The sequence below is a fragment of the Gracilinanus agilis genome, chromosome 2 (genome assembly GCF_016433145.1).
Source record: "Gracilinanus agilis isolate LMUSP501 chromosome 2, AgileGrace, whole genome shotgun sequence".
Lineage (NCBI taxonomy): Eukaryota > Metazoa > Chordata > Mammalia > Didelphimorphia > Didelphidae > Gracilinanus > Gracilinanus agilis.
Genome location: NC_058131.1, coordinates 426,258,557 through 426,265,776, shown reverse-complemented (window position 1 = coordinate 426,265,776; position 7,220 = coordinate 426,258,557).

Below are 7,220 nucleotides of genomic sequence, written 5' to 3'. Positions count from 1 at the left end.
GGGATGGCGCATCATCTCTTCATATTAAACTGTGAGTAGTTTATCCATGTTTAGTTCTTATCATTATTCATTCATATTTACCTTTTTATATTTAAATTTCTATGTTTGAATGTCAAAGTTTCTTTGCTTTCTGGTCTTAAGATCAGGAATGCTTGGAATTCTCCTATTTCATTAAAGATCCATTTTTCTCATTGTATAATTATATCCAGTTTTATTGGACAAGTTATTCTTGGATGTAAGCCCTTATCCTTTATCTCCTAGAATATGGTGTTCCAAGTTCTCCACTCCTTTATAGTGGTAGCTACTAAATTGTGTGTGATCCTGCCCATGACTCCTCAGTGAATTCTTTTATTTTGACCACTTTTTTTCCTTTGGTCTGGAATTCCTGGTTTTTGACTATAATATTTCTAGGAGTTTTCATTTTGAGGTTTCCTCTGGGAGATGATTAGTTGGATTTTAACATTGCTCTCTGGTTCTAAGAGATCTGAGCAATTTTCTTTTAAGATTTTATTGAAACATACATCCAGATTCTTTTTTGGCTATGGTTTTCAGGTAGTCCAGTGATTCTATTTTTTTTCTAAAACTTTTTTACTTTCTGTCTTAGTATCAATTCTAAGACAGAAGAATGGCAAGGGCTAGGCAATTAAGAGTAAGACCAAGATGACACAGCTAGGAACCCAGGTCCTCCCAACTCCAGGCCTGACTCTCTAGCCACTGTGCCACCTAGTTTCCCATTCCATTTTAATATTCAAGGAGTTTGGTTTTTGTACAAGGTTTTGTGCCTCTTGTGCCAAGCTGTTAATTCCCTTTCCAAAACTTTCTTGCATAACTTTCATTTCTTTTTTATTTTTCCTCTAGTGCTCTCATCTATAAAAATATTTTTTAATTCTTAATACATCTCTTTTATGAGTTTGGGTTGAATTTGTGCCTGTGCTGTGTTTTTCTTTAAGGTTCTGCTTGTTAGTGTTTGGGAGTCATTCTCTTCTTATGAATTTGTGTCTTCAGCATCCCTGTCATCATAATAGCTTTTCATTGTGAGAATGTCTTTTTATTTCTTCATTCTTCCAGACTAATTCTTGATTTTGGAATTGAAGTTAGAACTGAACTCTGTGTACTTCTAGAGGGAAGGTCTGGACTACTTTCTTGGGAGTAATAAGGTAATCAAAAATTTTAGGGACAGTTCATGCTAGAGACCTATACGTTTTTAGGGGCCCCAAATTTGGTTTGATCTAGGTCAAAAGATCATGACTCTTCAGGTCTGAGCTCTGTAAGTTCCTGACCTAGGTTTGGGTTAGAACAACAATAGGCTGCAATTGAGCTTAACCACCAATCTCTTGGTGCTCTAAGTTATTCTCTACTATAAATTACTAGATATAAATATATGTATATAAACAATACATAAATAAATAAAATATAAATATAAATTGCTATAAACATTATTTAAAAATTTTTTTAAAGATCAAAACTTCCCTGCATTGATAAAAGAGTTTCCTCATCCAGGAATTCCCTATGTGAAATCATCTAAGTCTCATAATCCCTATCTTTATTATCCCTATCAAATTTTCCATGTTTCTCTAAATTCCTTTTATTTCTTACAATCCAGTAATATTTTATTAAATTCATATACCTATTTATTCAGGCATTCTTCATTTTCTAAAAACTCATTTAATTAATTAATTATTTTTGAAAATTTTTCCGTAGTTACATGAATCATGCTCTTTCCCTCTCCTCCTCCCATGCCGCTACTGTAGCCAACAAGCAATTCCACTGGGTTTTACATGTGTCATTGATCAAGACCTATTTCCATATTATTAGTAATTGCACTGGGGTGATTGATTAGAGTCTACATCCCCAGTCATATCCCCATTGAACCATTAGATCAAGCAGTTGTTTTCCTTCTGTATTTCTACTCCCATAGTTCTTTCTCTGGATGTGGATAGTGTTCTTTCTCATAAGTCCCTCAGAATTGTCCTGGATCATTGCATTGCTGCTAGTAGAGAAGTCTATTATATTCAATTGTGCCATAGTGTATCTGTCTCTGTGAATAAGGATCTCCTGATTCTGCTCCTTTCACTCTGCATCAATTCCTGGAGGTTGTTCCATTTCACATGGAATTCCTCCAGTTCATTATTCCTTTCAGCACAATAGTATTCCATCACCAACAGATACCACAATTTGTTCGGCTATTCCCTAATTGAAGGGCATCCCCACATTTTCTCATTTTTTGCTACCACAAAGAGTGGGGCTATAAATATTTTTGTACAAGTCTTTTTCCTTATTATCTCTTTGGCGTATAAGCCCAGCAGTGGTATGGCTCGATCAAAGGGCAGACAGTCTTTGGGCATAGTTCCAAATTCAGGCATTCTTCATTTAGATATTCATTTTGTTCTTTATTACCTATGACTATGTGGGCAGCTAAGTGGTTCAGTGGATAGAGCTTCAGGCCTGGATTCAGGGACACTCCTATTCCCGAGTTGAAATCCAGCCTCAGAGAGATAGCTAGGTAACTCAGTGGACTGAAATCCAAGCTCAGAGATGGGAGGTCCTGGGTTCAAATTTGGCCTTAGAAGCTTCTTAGCTATATGACCCTGGGCAAGTCACTCAACCCCCATTGCCTAACCCATGACTGCCAAACTCTTCTGCCTTGGAATGGATACACAGTATTGATTCTAAGATGGAAGGTAAGGGTTTAAATAAAAATCCTGCCTCAAAAAACAGCTTTGTGGCTGTGGGCCATTTGCCTAGTTCCTTATTTATTAAATGAGCTGGAGAAGGAAAGGGCAAACCACTTTAGTATCTTTGCCAAGAAAACCCCAAATGGGATCACCAAGAGTCAGACATGACTAAGAATGACTAAAGTATAAGGAACAACAAATACATATATTAGCAATCAATAGTCTTTGTATCCCTGGATTACTTAGGTATTGCTGAGTTAAAAAGTATAAACAGTTTAGTCATTTTCCTTGTGTAATTTTAAATTGATAACCAGGATGTTAGAACCAATTCACAGCTCTACTAACAATGTATGACTGCATCTGTTTTTTTTAAAAACCCCTCTAATACTGTTATCATTAAAAAATTTTTTTGTCATCTTTACTCATTGACCAGATATGGAAATTTCAGGATTCTTTTTAATTTAGATTTTTATGATTATTAGTGATTCAGAATGTGTTTTTCTGTGGTCATTTATAGTTTACAATTCTTTTTTTGAAAACTTTTTATATCCTTTAACCACTGGTCTACTGAAGAATGGTTGTTGGTGTCACATCTTTACATCAATTCTCTATATATTGTATATATCAGACCATCATCAGTGATATTTGATGAAGATTTTTTGCATTGATAGTTTCTCTTCTCATCCTATCTTAGTTGCTTTTGCTCAGTCAAAATCTTTTTTTTAAATTGTCTTTATTGTGACCTCTATCTTCCAAAAATAGTTGTGAAAGGTATTTCCTCCTTTCTTTGTCAAATTTCTTTATGCTGTGACTTTCCCAAACGGTTTTAGTTCAATAGGTCATTTTACACAAGTTGCTCTTGGAACCAGAGAGAGCACTGGTTTTGGCTTTATCTGCTTAATCAGGGTTATGGCTTCAGCAGCCATAAAAGAGCCCCATTTTCCACCCTAACAATCTGTAAGGCCTCACTAAGACATAAGCCCATTCTGAACAAGCCATATGACCTTTGATGACCTTGACTTTAGTCAAGCATTGATCTTTTTTTAGGTAATCTTGTTCTCTCCCTTACCTAGACTTTTGCAAGGCATGTACTCCATTCCAAAGGTGACTCATTTGTGACATGGGCTCATTTGTGAATTCAGACCACCTGTGAGCATGAGAAGAACAAGCATGATGATTATAGCAGACTGGAACATTCAAGAAATTTCTTTCTTCCTTTTTTTCTTTTTTTAATTCATTTTTTAAAAAATTTGAGCTCCAAATTCTTTTCCTTCTTCCTTCCCTATTTGAGAAGAAAAGCAATTTGATATGGATTATACATGTGAAGTCATGTAAAACATATTTCCATATTACCCAAGTTGTAAAAGAAAACATAGACAACAAAAAAGTAAGAAAAATAAAGTTTTAAAAGTATGCTTCAATCTACATCTAGAGTTTGTCAGTTCTCTCTCTGCAGGTATATAGCATTTTTCATCATGAGCCCATAGGAATTGTCTTGAAGAATTATATTGTGGAGAATGGTTAAGTCATTCATAGTTAATCATCATACAATATTGCTGTTACTGTGTACAATGATCTTCTGGCTCTGATCACTTCACTTTGCATGAGTTCATTTAAGTCTTCCCAGGTTTTTCTGAAAACATGCTGCTGCTCATTACTTATAGAACAATATTATTTCATCATAATCTTGTTTAGCAGTTCCCCAATTGATGGGAATCCCCTCAATTTCCAATTATTTGCCAACACAAAAGGCTGTTATAAACATTTGTATACATATGAGTCCTTTTTCTTTTTCTTTAATCTCTTTGAGATACAGATCTAGTGGTATTATTGCTGGATCAAAGGGTATGCACAATTTTATAGACTTTTGGGCATAGTTCCAAATTGTTCTCTAGAATAGTTAGACCAGTTCACAATTCCATCAACAATGTACTGGTGTACCTATTTTTCCAGCCTTTGTCATTTTCATTTTCTGTCACATTAGTGTGTCTAATAGGTGTGAGATGTAAGTACCTCAGAATTGTTTTAACTTTCATTTCTTGAATTATGAGTGATTTAGATCACTTTTCCATATGACTATTGATAGCTTAATTCCTTCTTTCTTCTTCTTAGTTGCCTGTTCTTATTTCTTCAATTTCTTTTTCTCATCTTATTTTTTATAAGAATTTGAATAAGTTGAAAAGTGTTTGAATAAGAGTGGTGATAGTGAACATCCTTGCTTGACACCTTATCTTGTTGGGAAGGCTTCTAGATTATCCCCATTATAGATAATGCTCGCTTGTGGTTTGAGATAGATAATACTTATCATTTTAAGAAAAGCTACATTTATTCAAATGCTTTTTAATATTTTTAAGAGGAAGAGCTGCTAAGTTTTGTCAAAAGCTTTTTCTGAATCTAATGAGCTAACCATATGATTTTTATTATTTTTGCTATTGATATAGTTAATTATGCTGATAGTTTTCCTAATATTAAACTAGCCCTTTATTCCTGGTATAAATCCCACCTGGTCACAGTGGGATTTATCTTTGTGATAGATTCCTTTAATTTCCTTGTCAGTATTTTATTTAAAATTTTTGTATCAGTATTAATTCACTTAAATCCATCTGGTCCTGGGAATATTTTCTTAGGGAACTCACTTGATGGCTTGAAATTCTATTTCCTCTTCCATTAATCTGGGCAATTTACATTTTTATAAACACACAATTCAGTTAGATTGTCAGTTTTACTGGCATGTAATTGGGCAAAAAGCTCCTAATAATTACTTTAATTTTATCTTCATTGGTAGGGCATTCACCCTTTCATTTTTGATACTGGTAATTTGGTTTTCTTCTTTCTTTTAAAAAATATAATTTATTTATTTTAACATTCTTTTCTTTTTAAATTTTGAGTTTCAAATTGCCGTTCAGAATGGTTGGATCAGTTCACAACTCCACCAGCAATGCATTAATGTCTCAATTTTGCATTGCTGGTGGAGTTGTAAACTGATACAACCATTCTGAATGGCAATTTGGAACTATGCTCAAAGGGCTATAAAAGAATGCCTGCTCTTTGATCCAGCCATACCATTGTTGGGTTTGTACCCCAAAGAGATCATAGATAAACAGACTTGTACAAAAATATTTATAGCCGTGCTTTTTGTGGTGGCAAAAAAAACTGGAAAATGAGGGTATATCCTTCAATTGGGGAATGGCTGAACAAAGTGTGGTATATGCTGGTGATGGAATACTATTGTGCTCAAAGGAATAATAAACTGGAGGAATTCCATGTGAACTGGAAAGACCTCCAGGAATTGATGCAGAGCGAAAGGAGCAGAGCCAGAAGAATATTGAACACACACTTCTGTACTGGAAGCAATGCAATGACCCAGGACAATTCTGAGGGATTTATAGAAAAGAATGCTACCCACATTCAGAGGAAGGATTGCAGGAGTGGAAACACAGAAAAAAAGCAACTGTTTGAACACATGGGTTGAGGCAGACATGATTGGGGATGTAGACTTGAACTACCACACCATGCAACTATCAACAATTTGGAAATAGGTCTTGATCAATGACACATGTTAAAATCAGTGGAAATGCACAACGACTATGGGGGGAAGGGGAGATCGGGTGGTGAAGGGGAAAGTAAAAGCGTGAATCATGTAACCATGTTAACTTTTCTAAAAAATAAATATAAAAAAAAGAAAAAAATAAATTTTGAGTTTCAAATTATCTCCCTCTCTCTCTCTCCCATATCCATTAATGAGGCAAGCAATATTATATTAATTATACATGTGAAATTATACAAAGCATATTTCCATTTTAGCCATATTGCAAAGAAAATTAAGCAAAAAAGTGAGAAAGTTATATTTCAATTTCCATACTGAGTTCATCAGTTCTATCTCTCAGGTGGATACCACTTTTTCATTATGAGTCCTTTGGAATTGTCTTGGTTCCCTCATTATCTTTTTTTCCTGAAGTTTCACAGGCTCCTTTCATTTCCTTGCTCTTATCCAAACCCAATTTCTATGCCTTCAAAGGAAGGTGCTTAGTAGGAGGCCGTCTTGGTCTCTAGAACTAGTTCAAAACTGGCCCTTCCTTAAAGGGAAAAATAGGGAACCTGGGATCTCAATGGGGATCTGGGCCTTGTTTGAAAGTAAATTTGATTCCATGGGTGTTTTTAATGTGATATTCTAGAATACAAGTTAATTCACCTTTATAAATATTTACTGTCTAAGGTGTGCCAAGCCCAATGATAGGCACAAGGGACACAAAGACAGGACTGAAACAGTCCCCATCCTCAAGAAGCTCACATTCTACTGAAGGACACAACATGCACAAAGACAATTATAATACAGAGTAGAAAGTGATTGGGGGCAAAGGAGATGTCTAGATGAAGGCAAGTAGAAATAATGCTGTTTATCTAACATATAACCATGAGGAGGGTTAGTCATTTAATCTCATTATTAAAGGTAGGTAGAAGAAGTAAAAAGTTTCCTCCATCTGTCTAATAGAATAACTAGGAAATTAGCCTAACTGCAATGAACTTACTGCTTTAGGCTACCCA